This window comes from Diceros bicornis, chromosome 27 (genome assembly GCF_020826845.1).
Source record: "Diceros bicornis minor isolate mBicDic1 chromosome 27, mDicBic1.mat.cur, whole genome shotgun sequence".
Lineage (NCBI taxonomy): Eukaryota > Metazoa > Chordata > Mammalia > Perissodactyla > Rhinocerotidae > Diceros > Diceros bicornis.
In genome coordinates, this window is record NC_080766.1 from 19,391,700 (window position 1) to 19,406,130 (window position 14,431).

A 14,431-nucleotide genomic window follows, 5' to 3' on the forward strand; every position below is an offset into this window, starting at 1 on the left:
TAATATTCTAAGATTGCTTAACAAACACCACCAACTGGCTTAAAACAATAGAAATCTATTCTCTTACATGTTTGGAGGCCAAAAGTCAGAAATCGAGGTGTCAGCTGGTTGATTCCTTCTTGAGGCTCTAAGGGAGAATCTGTTTCATGTCTCTCTCCCAGTTTCTGGTGGCTGTCAGAGTCCTTGATATTCCCTGACTTGTAGACACATACTCCAGTCTTTGCTTCCATCTTCACATGGCCTTCCTCTCGGTGTGTTCTCTTCTTTGTCTCTGTATGTCTCAAATCTTCCTCTCCTTTCTCTTATAAGGGCAGTAGTCGTTGGATTTAGGGCCTACTCTAAATCCAGAATAATCTCATCCTAAGGTCCTTAACTTAATTATATCTACAAACACCCTATTTCCAAATAAGGTCACACTCAGAGATACCAAAGGTTAGGACTTGGACGTATCTTTTTGAAAGACACTATTCAACCACCACAGTCTGCCCTCTGGCACCCCCAAAATTCATGTCAGTTCCACATGCAAAGTACAATAACCCAACCCAGCATCTCCCAAAGTCTCACCCATTACAGCATCACCCCTAAATCCAAAATCTCATCTAAATATCACCAGCTCAAAAAATCCCATATCTCACCCTCCACATCATCTACATCAGGTATGGGTGAGACTTTCTGCATGATCCATCCTAAGGCAAAATTATTCTCCATCCGTGGATCTGTAAAACTAGAAAATAAGTTATCTGTTTCCAAAATACAATAGTGAGACACATACAGTATAGACATTCCTATTTCAAAAGGGAGAAAATGGAAATATAAAGGGGTCATTGGTCCCAAGCAGGTTTGAAATCCAACACGGAAAATTTCATTAGGTTTCAAGGCCTGAGAAAATCCTCTGTAGCTCAAACCTCTGCCCTCTGGGCCCACGGACTCTCCCTTGGCCTCTGCCTCTTGGTCTGTAGAGGTTCTGTCAGCCCCTGTCTCTGCATCTGCAGCACTGCCCTTAGAGTCATTCTTCCTTTTTCTTGAAGAGTGGTATATGTTTACAGCCGAGTAGCTCTATCAGCCTGTTTCCTTTTTGCAGAACTTTGGGAGCCCAACATTCTTTCATTTTGTCCAGTCTCAGTCCAAGCTGGTAGCATTTCTGCTGGTATAAAATTCTAAAAACCTTGTCAGTCTCCTGTGTAATTCATGGGGTTCCACATAATTAGACAAGAGAGTTTTCAACAGAACCTTCCTGGATAACTCCATCTGTATTCCTGGCTTCTGCTAAAACGACTGATTGACTCCATGAGTCACATGCCTAATCTCTTCAGCAAAAGTAGTCCAGCCACACCCTTGGCCCTGTCTCCAGAACATGCTTTTTCTAACAGTAAATTTCCTAACTTTAGCATCCTTTGTGATGTGGATAGACCAAGAGCCTTCCAAATCATCAAGTGCTTGTTACTTTTTGCTTAAGAGTTCCTTCCTCAATTTATCTCTTTCCTCTTGAAATGTACTATAAGCTGTACCCTCAAAACTTTGCTTGGGAATCTCCTCAGCTAAATACCCAAGTTCATAGCTTATAAGTTCTCTTTTCCACCCAACAGTACATCAAAATTCAGCCAAGTTTTCTGACACTTTATAACAAGGATCATCTTTCCTCTAGTTTCCAACAATACGTTCCTCATTTCCTTCTGAGATCTCACCAGAAATACCTTTAATATTCATATTTCTATCAACAGTCTCTACAAGGAAATCTGGAATTTTTCTATCATGCACCTCAAAATTCTTCCAACCCCTACCCATTATCCAACTCCAAACCACTTCCACATTTTTGGGTATTTGTTACAGCAGACTCCACTCTTGGTACCAAAATCTGCATTAGTCAAGTTTCTACCAGAGAAACAGAACCAGCAGATGTACATATATATACACATATATATACACACACACACACACACATAAAGAGATTTATTCAAAGGAATTGGGTCTGGCTTGGCAAATCTGGGGTCTGGGGTCTCTAGGGCATGCTGGAGGGCTGGAGACTCCAAGGCATGAGCTGAGTCTGCAGTCCACAGGCAGAATTTCTTCTTCCTCAGAGAAACTCCAGTTTTGCTCTTAAGGCCTTTCAACTGATTGGATGAGACCCATCCACATTATCAAGGATAATCTCCTTTACTTAAAGTCAACTTATTGTAGATCTTAACTGCACCTACAAAATATCTTCACAGCAACACCTAGATTAATGTTTGATCGAATAAGTGGGTACTACAGCCTAGCCAAGTTGACACATAAAGCTAACCATCACATGCATCCTATATTATAAGATCATAGTAAAACACTTAAAGTGATAAATTCGTTTTTCAGGTTGTGAGATGGAAGCACATTTGGAAAAAAAAAGAGAGAAACCAATGAGTGTGTTCTTGGGAAATGTGTTTTCCCAGGGTATTGGTGATGGTTTTTCTAGAATATAAACGGTAATAAAAATATACCTCGGGAACAGATTATTCTCACATAGAGTTCCTCAGGGCAGAAATCTCAAATGAAAATGGGTTTCCAGGTAGTATTTCTGCCAAAACAGAGGAGAGGAATAAATAAAGGAAGGAAGGAAGAGAGGGAGGGAGAAAAGAAGGAAAGAAGAGTTGTCCTAGGACTCATAATTTGGATGATTAGCTATCAAAAGATATTCTTGGGCATAGAGCCATAATCCAGGTACAAAGCAGAGCAAAGATAATAGATTTATTCTTCACTTGGAGAAAAATATCTAGAGAAAATATTACATGTTAAGAGTTTACCATATACTAGATACTACCCTAAGTTTCAGATACCGAGAAACAAAAATTGGTATATTACATGAGATGAATATAATAAATGAAATTTAAACTAGTTAAAAGCAAGAAGACAACCCATTACACAGCAACCACAACAACAGGCATTGTGCTAGACACTTACTTAATAATAATCCAGAAGGCAAGAATTTTTATTTCCATTGTACAGATGAGGAAACCAAGGCTCAACTATATTAAGAAAACTACTGCGTATAAAAATTAAGATTCAAACACGTTCTACTTAGAATCTACTTGATTCCACAGTCCATTCATTCTCTACTGCTCCCAACAGTCTCTCCTAGGAATGCTCACAATGTTTATGGGAGTGGACATCCAGTGCACACAGAACCAGCTTAACACCACCACCAAATTGACTGTGTCATGGTCTGGTTGGCTATTTTTCTTTTTTTACAAAATAGTAACTCAATATTACACACACACAAACACACACATACACACACACTATACCAACAGTTTAAACACTGAAAAGGGAGTTTTACTCCCAATCCAGACACACGTCTGACTGCTCACGGATAACTATCATCAACACTTCTTATGTATCTTTTCAGAAATTTCCCAGACCCATATATTCTTCTACATCTTTTGTTTGGGAGGGGCGGGTGAGGAAGATTGGCCCTGAGCTACCATCTATTGCCAATCCTCTTTTTGCTGAGGAAGATTGCTGAGGAAGATTGGCCCTGGGCTAACATCTGTGCCCATCTTCCTCTACTTTATATGTGGGACGCCTGCCACAGCATGGCTTGATAAGCAGTGCATAGGTCCACGCCGGGGATCTGAACCTGTGAACCCTGGGCTGCTGAAGTGGAGTGTGTGAACTTAACCACTACGCCACTGGACCAGCCCCTCTTCTACATCTTTTGAAAGACAAAAATGAGGAACATATTTGACACTTTATCCAGTACCTTGTTTTCTTTCTTTTTTCTTGTTCTTTCTCTTTCTTTTCCTAATTAATGAAATATTTTTCCTCAGTACATAAAGATCTACCTCACCTATTTTGATGAGTAGTTTAGCTTTGTAGTTTATTTCTTGTCTATGCACTAATACATTTAACCAGTTCTCTATTAATGAGCTTTTAAGTTTTTTTTCACTTTTTGATGTTCAAATAAAGCTGAATGCAACTTTTTCACACAAGTGAGTTTTGGTTTCTTTTGCTCTGATTCTTCTCCAGCCTGGCTGCTCATATCTGAGTGTTACACAGACCTTGGTGTTTGCGGTCTACCACTCCTGTGCAGATCAGCAACTCCCTCACAAAAGAAAGTCTCTAGGAAGTCCTGCTTGCTTTATTCTACAAAGCTTAAAGAACAATATGAGTGAGCAAGTGTCGTGAATTAGATGTTGTTCTTATTGAAAACAGACTCTTTACAGATTAACTTTCAACTCCAATCATCCACAAAACGCTGTAACAAATAACATGGCAAAGAGACTGAAAATGCTTAATAAAGCTAAAAGAAAGCAGTCATTTTTCATTATACTTCTTAAAATTTCATTGAGCTCTGTTTGGAAGCCCCTACCAGCCTGAAGATTCATACATTATTTTCTTAGTGATTCCTTAGCCCTTATGCAAATTTTCACTTGGCAAGCAGAGACCTGATTTTCCTTTTATTGAACGGAAACTGAACAATATCTCTCTTTTTATTTATATTTTTTGGAACACTAATCATCTAATAAGATATCACCTGAACCTGCCTTCTAGTAACACTGGGACACAACCATTATTATAGCACTATTGTGTAATCTTTGCAAATATCTTTCATTTGGCTTTATTTATAACATCTGAGGGCTGTATCATTTCAAACACTATTCAGTTAAACTTCTTCAATAAAAGGTTAATTCAGTGGTAGAATGAACTGGTAAAGTGTTCAATAAGTTTTTGTTAATAGCAAAAGAATAAGAAAGAATTAAAAGTGGACTATTATTTGGGCCAGGATAGCCGAAATATCCCTGAATGACCATAACTTTTCACTTTTCAAGAACTGTATCATTATAGGGCAGATCAGCACCTTACAAGTTGTTGTTCCAAAGAACACTCTTCACAGAATGTTAATAGGTATAAGAACAAAAAAGGGCATTTAGTGTGTAAATGTGCATTATGAAACTCCAAAAAGGTACACAGAATGCATCACTTCAATTTTTTTTTCCCTTAGCCCACTAGTTAGCATTCCCTGGTATTCCAGAAAGACCAGTATTTAACCTTAATTATGAATAGTTATAGAAAAAACAATTCTTTTTAAAAAATTCTTAGAATAATGTAACCTAGAATCAACTATCCCCGGCACTATGAAGAATACTTTTTTTAAATTTTACCAACCTTCATGGATGTAACAAATGTTTGTAAACATATAAACCTCTTCGGGAAAAAAATCACTTTTGACCTACTGATTTTCAAAATCTGCTTCCTGCCTACCTTTCCTAAATTTCTTTCCCACATTTCCAAGTCCATAAGTTTATTTTTTGAGATTTAAACAAAAAGTTACCTCTCCTGTTAAGCACTGAGTCCTCAACTGGCCCCTCCCCTCCAAGTTCCCAAGCTCTCGGGAAATCCACCACTTCATTGCATTGATCACACAGTTCTATAATTAGGAATTTATTTTTCTGCCTATTTTACTAGATCCAGAGAACCTGGGAGCCAGAGACAAGTTCTTAGTATCAGTATTAGTATTTAGAGTCACAGCATTTAAAATGGGCACCTGGAACTCTGCAGCATTCAATCTTTGTTAAATGAATAAGTGAACAAAAGTGTCAACAGAGCCTCCATGTTCTTCATGTTTTTGTCAATGATTTAAACCAGGAACTGAATCAGGCTTGTAGAGAATTTTTAAATTAATTTCTGCCAGAGAAGTATTTGTGTTTTTAAGTTAAATTTTAATACCTTTAGGCAAAGCATGCACTCCTCTTTCCAGAGTCCCAACATCACTCTATTTTCTCATATCTGGCAGCTTTGCACACTATTGTTCCCTGACTGACCCTCAGAGTAATTGAGTCTGCTGTTTTTGGACTGCATATTATATGAGAAATGATGTTCATTTCTGATATTTATGTTTACAGCTGCAAAATAAGTTGTACATACAGATTTAAATAAGATGTATTTTAATAGAAATAAAAGATTTGTACACTTAGGTGGGAAAAGAAATGAGAAAAATAGAAATAATATAACTTGATAGACTTTTTTTGTGTGTGTGTGAGGAAGATTAGCCCTGAGCTAACATCTATTGCCAATCTTCCTCTTTTTGCTGAGGAAGACTGGCCCTGGGCTAATATCCGTGCCCATCTTCCTCATAACTTGACAGATTTCTAAAGCAAGTTCTACAATACAATAACTACATAGTAGCCATTAGAGTGTATAATCGCCCCACAACCTTAATACTCATCTAGACCAGAACCAGAGGCTGACATGGAAAACGTGGAGAGGGTTCCCAGGATGGCCACCAAGATCATTAGCGGTTAGAAGAGAAAGCCTGATCACAGAGATTATCCCAAAAGAAGACTAGAGAATCACATCATGTGGCTGTGTCTAAATATGGAAAAGGACAAGCAAAAGCAGAGTCACTATTGATTTTAGTCAGCCAGCCAGAGCTCTGGAAACAGGAGGGGAAAAAATTTTTTAAAAGAAAGCAAACAAATTTTGTTTAAAAAAAAAGCGTTGTGGTGGCATAGTGGCTAAGTTCACATGCTCTGTTTGGCAGCCAAAGTTTTGCAGGTTCAGAGCCCAGGCACGGACCTACACCACTCATCAAGCCATGCTGTAGTGGCATCCCATATACAAAATAGGGAAAGATGGGCACAGATGTTAGCTCAGGGCTAATCCTCCTCAGCAAAAAGAGGAAGATGGGCAACAGATGTTAGTTCAGAGCCAAGCTTCCTCACTAAAAAAAAAAAAGAGTTGTAAATAGACAAATTCTGCTACAGAAAGAACAACAAAAAGGCAAGTTTTAGGCAACACTCTGAAGACACTCCTCTTCTCCGATCAAATAAGCAATCAGGTTCTTGAAGCAAGGATAATCTGCCAAGAAAGGAGTTCCAATAATCATGAGCCCAATTTACAGAACATGTTCAACTAAGCAAACTGTGTGTATTAGAGCTCTCCAGAGAAATAGAACCAATCGGATATAGATATATGAGAGGATATTTATTATAGGAATTGACTACAGCAGCTATGGAAGCCAAGAAGTCCCACAATCTGCCATCTGTAAGCTAGAGAACCAAGAAAGCCTGTGGTGTAATTCAGTCTGAGGCCAAGGGCCTGAGAGAGCCACTAGGTGGGGGAGGGAGGACCATGGGTGTAAGTCCCAGTGTCCAAAGACCTAAGAACCAGGAGCTCCAATGTCCAAGGGCAGGAAAGGTGTAAGTCCCAGCTCAAGCAGGGAGAGAGAGAATTCACCCTTCTTCCACCTTTTTGTTCTAGTCAGCCATCAACAGATTGAGCTCTCACATTAATGAGGAAAGATCTTTACTCAGTCTACTGATTCAAATGCTCATCTCTTCCAGAAACAACCTCAAGACACAGCCAGAAATAATGTTTTACCAGCTATCTGGGCATCCCTTAGCCAGTCAAGTTGACACACAAAATTAACCATCACACCGTGTAAACACATCCTGACTTCAGGTTTGTTTCCCTAGTAGAAAAATAGACCCAAAGAATATTAATTAATAAATACTTATTGAATATTTCCTCTGTGCTAGGTACCATGACTGGTGCTGAGAAAAAGAATTACAAAGGACAAGCTATAGTCCCTACACAGTCACATGATCCTGTGTAGTAGCCTCAGTTTCTTCTTACAACATACAATTTATATGCAAAAGAGCTGTTCCATCAGTAACATGTCTCTTTATGGCCAATGAATTCTGTGAGCATTCCCCTACTCTCCAAGGGTATCTATCGCTATCTTTGGTAAATCATGGTATTTGGGGTATTTTGAAAAGTCTCCGCTTTGAGATTCTGATATGCGCCCCCCACCAAGTTTGTGCTATTCCTGCTTGAGAATAGCAGGGTTAGTGGGGCTTGGGGATTGGAAAATAGAGAAAGAAATAGAGTCTAACATATCAACTAGATTTATTAATTCTAAAGTTACAGCATAAGTCAAAATTATGTACTACAAAGTCACCCATAAAAATCCCTAAATTCTCTGTAAAACACAGCATACATGGTTTTATATATACAACTTTATTCTGTAGCGTGTCTATAAATGTGCTATATATTCAATAATGTAAGCCATCTATTTCCTTAAAGAGATCATATTCAGGAATTACAGCACATGTTTTACAACTTGAGAAGCTTTAACAAATTTATGAATATATCAACTTTCTAGCTCTTCTTATTTCTTATAATCATTTTCATCTTACAGAGACAATTTTTAACTCTTTCTATAACTCTCTAATCAATGTTTCTGACCTGTTCTCAGTACAATATTTATTCCTACACTACTTTTAGGAAGCCATCATCATCCACCTGCCCAGTGGCATAAAGGCTACATTTCTCATCTTTGCCAAAGATGGAAAAGAGAAAATCCTCAACATAATTCACAACTCTCCTTCTTTAGGTATGTATAGACTGTTTCAGATTCCAGTGCATCCACGGCCTGAAGTCTACACTTTTGCCCCACCTTTTAAGTTATTCCTCTTACTGGCAAATAGATGTAGTTGAATTCGTGTAAGTTAAATGCCCATCTGATGCAATTCCACTGCAATTACGAAATGAATTAATAGTACTTAAAGCCAAAGCATGTCAAATGTGCTACAGATACACTGAGGAAAAAGCCACTAACTCTCTTGGGGCGGAGTGGGGGGGAATTAGGAAAAGCACCTCCACGGAGATAATATTTGGAGTCTTGAAGAATGTATAGGAAACTAACAATGAAAAATGGTGATGGTTAGGGGGCGGCCTCATGGCTTAGCGGTTGAGTGCTCGCACTCCGCTGCTGGCAGCACGGGTTCAGATCCCGGGCGCGCACCAACATGCCGCTTCTCCGGCCATGCTGAGGCCGCGTCCCACATACAGCAACTAGAAGGATGTGCAGCTATGACATACAACTATCTACTGGGGCTTTGGGGGGAAAAATAAATAAATAAAATCTTTAAAAAAAAAAAAAAAGAAAAGAAAAATGGTGATGGTAGATTGAGTATTCCGGCAAAAACATAAATGAATAAAAGAGACCCAAAACAATCCAATATGTTTGGGAAATTATGAAAAGTCCAAATCATCCAAGAAAAGGATATTGTGAGCATATAAAGAAAGGAGGTTTGGCAAAAAAAAAAAGGAACCAATGAAGTACCAATGAAACCAAGAAAGACTGGTCCCAGCTCATGGTGAGTTTCATATGCCCTGGGAAGGCATATAGCCTTTATCCTATTATCAGAAGGTAACTAACAGGAGGATTTAAGTAAATAGTAACATGATTAGTTTTTTGCTTGCTTTTTTAGAAACATAACTCAAATAGCAATAAGGAGTATGGATTAGAGACATAAAAAGTAGGAATACGTATATCCTTTAGGAGGACTTTGCTTAAGACCAGATAAGAATAAAGAAAGGGTGACAGGGGCCAACCCCATGGCTTAGCGGTTAAGTGCGCACGCTCTGCTGCTGGCGGCCGGGGTTCGGATCCCGGGCACGCACCAACGCACTGCTTCTCCGGCCATGCTGAGGCCGCGTCCCACATACAGCAACTAGAAGGACGTGCAGCTATGACATACAACTATCTACTGGGACTCTGGGGGAAAAAATAAATAAAAATTAAAAAAAGAAAGGCTGACAGAATCAACACACGGACTTGGCCATTTGGTTGACTGCAGTACACTGTGGAGGTTAATAAAGCAGGATTTGAAACTAGACTTCAGGGTTTGCATCTTGTTTCACCATTGTAGGACCATGGGAAAATGGACTCCTCTAAGCCTCAATTGCCTGTCAGTTAAACTGTGTATCCCACATAAGACAGTCCTTGACATAATGCATGTAAAGTACTCAGCACCATTCTGAACACAGTAAGAATTTACTAACTGTTAAATATTATTACTGGCTATCATAAAAAGAGAGAGATGAAAACAGAGAGAAATCAAGGACAACTCCCAGGTTTCCTACCTGAGTGATGAAGTACCCAGATAATGTGGGAAGAAAAAAGTTTTGAAAAAATGTAGTTGTTTCTCTCTCTTACACATACACACACAGAATTTTCTCTGTACCTTTTCCCAACTTGCCAGGAAGCTGAGGCTGCTAGGTATCTTCCACTTGCCCCTTCAGATCCATTCTCCACCTGCTCCATGGCCCAGGAGACTGGCTGGATTGTATCAATGGACCGGCTGCCTTAACAGGCTCCCCTCCCTCTGGCTTCTTGTTGGATCCAGCCAGTGAGGAGCACCTAGAAAAGATGAGAGGGAAGAGAAGGGGTCAGGATACTTACTATTTCTTTCCTTGTGGTATTGTCACAGGCTGTCTGAATCCACCATAGATCCCCTACTGCTGCTGGCCATCCTGCTATTTCTAGCGGGAGTCCTGAACTGTCCCTTGCGGTTTTCCCATGCCTTAGTAAATAGTCCCTCTATTAAACTCTTCTCAAATTTCCCAATTTGAGTGTGCCACCTCTGGTTATTCCTAGACCCTGACTGACACACTGAGACTGAGGTATCCTGGAATTGAGACCCCTGGGGAGAGTGGGAGTGATAGAAACACACTTCCATACACTGGGCATGGGGAGGGAAAGGAAAGATCTAAAAACCTTGGAGCTGATTCTTCCCTGGGCCGACTCTGGGGAATCTTCAGCCAGTTAAATAAACTCAATAGAGAGAGTGGTGCAATTTCCAGCATGACATGAGTATTGTAAAGTAACAATTAGTGACGGAGGTGCCTATGCAGGGGAGCCTGACTGGCCGCCATACAAGGTGAGTAGGGCTCTGCAGGACAGGTACAGAAAGGGTGGGCTAGTGAAGCGGCCTGGAATTTTGCAAGGGCAACTCCGTAATTAGAGGCAGTCGTGAGGAAAGAAGTCATCAAGAGAGCATGCGTCAAAAACATAGTGGGACAATTCACACCTCAGCGCAGACCAGCTCAGGACACTTGACAGACCAGGTGGGCCAGTCTACCCTGCACAAAGCAGAGGCTGGTGCCGAACACCGCGTGAGGCGGGCTGGACACCAGGGAGCAGGAGCGGAGAAGAGCCATGGCCCAGAGAGTGCCCCTCCCCCAAGGCCATAAGGCTATCAAAGCTTCTTTCTGTACCCAAGTGCCCTCTTGGGAAGGAGGAGGGGAAGCAGGGGAGAGTGGGAGGAAAATTAGAGAGACTGAGAAATTATGAGAAAAAACATAAGTAACATTCAGAACAGACTGATATACATGTTTAAGAACCAAGAGATCTCAATATCCACTCTGAACAAACCTGAGAACAAAATAAGATATTAGAGAGCCTCTGCCTCTCACCTGGGACCATGCCTGCATCCCGAGGCCGGGCAACCCTGAGGCCACCACCGGGCAGCGGCTTCCAGGAGGCGGAGCGCTGCAACTCCCACACACCTGGCGGAGCACAAAGCGGAACCGGCCGTCGCTGCCGGGACAGTGCTTCGAGGTAGTTCGTCCTCTCCGGGTAGCCGTAGGCGTCAGGTGACCGGGTCTGGCAAATACCACGTGACCCCAGCAGCCACTGGCAAGAGCCCTGGCAGCTCCCAGGCAGCTGTCGGGGTTCCGGGAGTCAGGGAAGAATGCCGGGGTCTTGTGCGCGTGCGTGGGCAGGAACTATGCGGACCGCGCCAGGGAGACGCCAAGAGCCGTGGTGATCGAGCGAGTGGTCTTCCTGAAGCTGGTCACCGCCTACACCTCCGAGGGCGCGCCGATCCTCCTGCCCGACTATAGCCGCATCCTGTCCCATGAGCTCGAACTGGGCGTACTGATGGTCAAGCGCAGCCGCACCTTCCCAGAACCTACAACTGTGGGCTACGTGACCAGCTATGCCCTGTGCCTGGACATGACCGCCAGAGACGTGCAGGAAGAAGGGACTGCCCTGGACAATGGCCAGGAGCTTCACGACCTTCTGCCCTGTCAGCGCGTTCATGCTCAAAGAGAAGATCTCTGACCTCAGAACCTGAAGCTCTGGCTCCAGGTCAACAGCAAATTGGCAGGAGGGTGAGACATCCTCCACTATTTTTTCCATCCTCTACATCATCAGCTATGTTTGTAAGATGATGACCTTGAAAGAAGGCAACGTTATCTTGACCAGGATGCCGAAGGGAGTTGGACCTGTTAAAGAAAACGATGAGATCCCAGGCTGGCATACACGGGGTCATCAACATGAGATTTAAGGTGGAAGGGCCAGAATATAGAGTCTATACAAAGCATTCCAACTTACTAAGTTTCAGGAGAGAAGAGAGCAAGGCAGAAGCAAACAGAAGTTATTTAATGTGACAATCCTTTAATAAGAAACCAGTTTTTTAAAATAGTTTGATTGGATTGCTATGCCTCAACTCAAGAAAGATGGATCCTCCAAGGAAAATATGATCTAGAAGAGCTGGGCCAGAAATGAAAACAACCAGAGTAAAGTATTTGTGAGCTTCCAAAGAGGAGAATTTATCAAACCAAATGTTCAGAAAACTTACTTTCCTTTCCTAAAACTGGACTGGATAAGTCTTTTCCGTGGATCATTTGAGACTTAAAATCTGCAAAGGAAACTGAAAAGCATGTTTCAAATCAGTGTTTCCCAAATTTGCTTGACCATGAAAATCATCTGGAGATATTTGTAAAAATAAAAATTTCCAAATTACTGGCCCACACGAGGTCCACCCTATTAATTAGTGGAATTAGTCTCCAGCACTCTGAATGATTCTTATCACAGAAATGTGGAAAAATGATACCCACATAATCAGTTAATTTAAAATTTTATTTACTAAGTGAACAATTAATTAAGACCTTGCTCATTTACTTAGGGTGTGTACGCTGACCCATAGATTCTGAGTTTAGGAGATAATTTTGAAACTGCTGTCTTCCAAATAAGTATACTATGTTTTGGGGAAAAAATGAGATATTATAGAATGTAAAGTTACATATTTCTGCTTCCCAGTTTGTGACTATTCAAACTGAGTTTCACCATGTACATAGTCTTTCAATTTGGGGTAGAACGTGAGAAGCCTGTAGGACATCCTTGTGAAGATGGCCCAATATGTCTAAAGACAGATTTGGAAGTCACTGGCATATAGGTCATGCTGGAGTCATGGAAGTGGATGAAGCAGCAAAGGCAGAAAGTGGAGAGTAACATAAAATAGGGGGAAAAGGCAGAACCATGGGTAACACCCGTATTTAAAGGATAGAGAGGGAAAAATTACAATAAGAAACAAGGAATAAACAGAAAGATTGAGACGTAATCCAGAGACCAAGGTTGCAGAAAAACTGGGAGAGGAGGAAATAATTCTAAAGAGAGAAGAGTCAATGCTACCATAGTCTTCAGAAGTAAAAAGATAGGATAAGGACAGAAAAGAGACTGTTAAAATATGTTCCCTAAAGGCAAAAAAAAAAGAAGCGAAAAATCCTAAGTCAATGAGTCTGTTGTGCCGTCAATGACTTGAGACCTCGGCTAATACTGGCTAAAGGAGATGTTGTGTCTAAACATCCTCGGAACTTAACATAGAAGTTATTTCTTCTATGTTATGCATATTTAATTAACGTCAAATACATTCATACAACTATTAAAAAGTATGGGACAGCTACTATGTAGTAAATTAACGTTAGCATTCTATGGACAGAGATATCTCTATCTTGGTTTAAATATGCGACTCTTCAGTGTTCATTTCTTCACTCTCATCAAAAAGTTACAAATAGGACAGTGCCCATATGTGTTACAGTTAATTGTACACTTGTCCATGCTCTCTACTAGCTATTTGCATGCAATACATGAGGCAAGAAGAAAAGACAGAAGAAACTGATGAGAAAAAATAAAATGGAACAGTTCGGTACCAAGATTTTATATCAAGTAATTACTTGTTTCTAACATTAAATTTCTCACTGTCAGCAAAACTTCATCAGAAATTTCAGAACTTGATGGTTGATGTGGCTTAGTGCCCAAAAGAAATTGTGCTTAAGTTGTATAAATGACTACAGTCTGTGACAGAAGATTACACCTAAATATATCACAAAATGAGATAGCAATATTAATCAGACAATAAATGGAAATATTTGGTCTCACATTTGATCTACTGGCCCATGAGCTAATTTTTCAATTGGATCCATGATCTAATTTTTCTGACCCATGATCTAATTTTTCTTTGAACTTAAGGAGTCAAAATTGTTTGCCCAGAGAGACAGTATGTTTGCAGGATGGTCCAGTGGGCATGCAGTGTATCTGTTTCTGTAAACACTATTTTTTTTTTTGGTTTTTTTAGCAGGAAAGATTCACTCTACACTACCTTGAGAACAAAGGCTGAGAGTGTTGTTCTGTGCATGCTAATGTTTTACATAAAAGCTGATCACTCTTTGGCTGGGATCTAATGAAGTGGGTCTGGGGTGTGCCAGTCACAAGCACCATTGTGGACCAAGGCACTCACACCCCAGCTTCTGGGAGTATAGGCTACTGAAAACTCATAGTGCCCTGAGGAAATTAAGGGTGGGTTTGGAAGCATTTAACTGTTTCTCCAAG

At 40.7% G+C, this 14,431-nt stretch overlaps 1 pseudogene; it reads left to right on the top strand.

Annotated features, from left to right (window-relative positions):
* The first annotated feature begins 11,240 nt into the window (after positions 1–11,240).
* LOC131423049 (acylpyruvase FAHD1, mitochondrial-like) lies at positions 11,241–12,221 on the top strand (annotated as a pseudogene).
* The last annotated feature ends 2,210 nt before the right edge of the window (positions 12,222–14,431 follow it).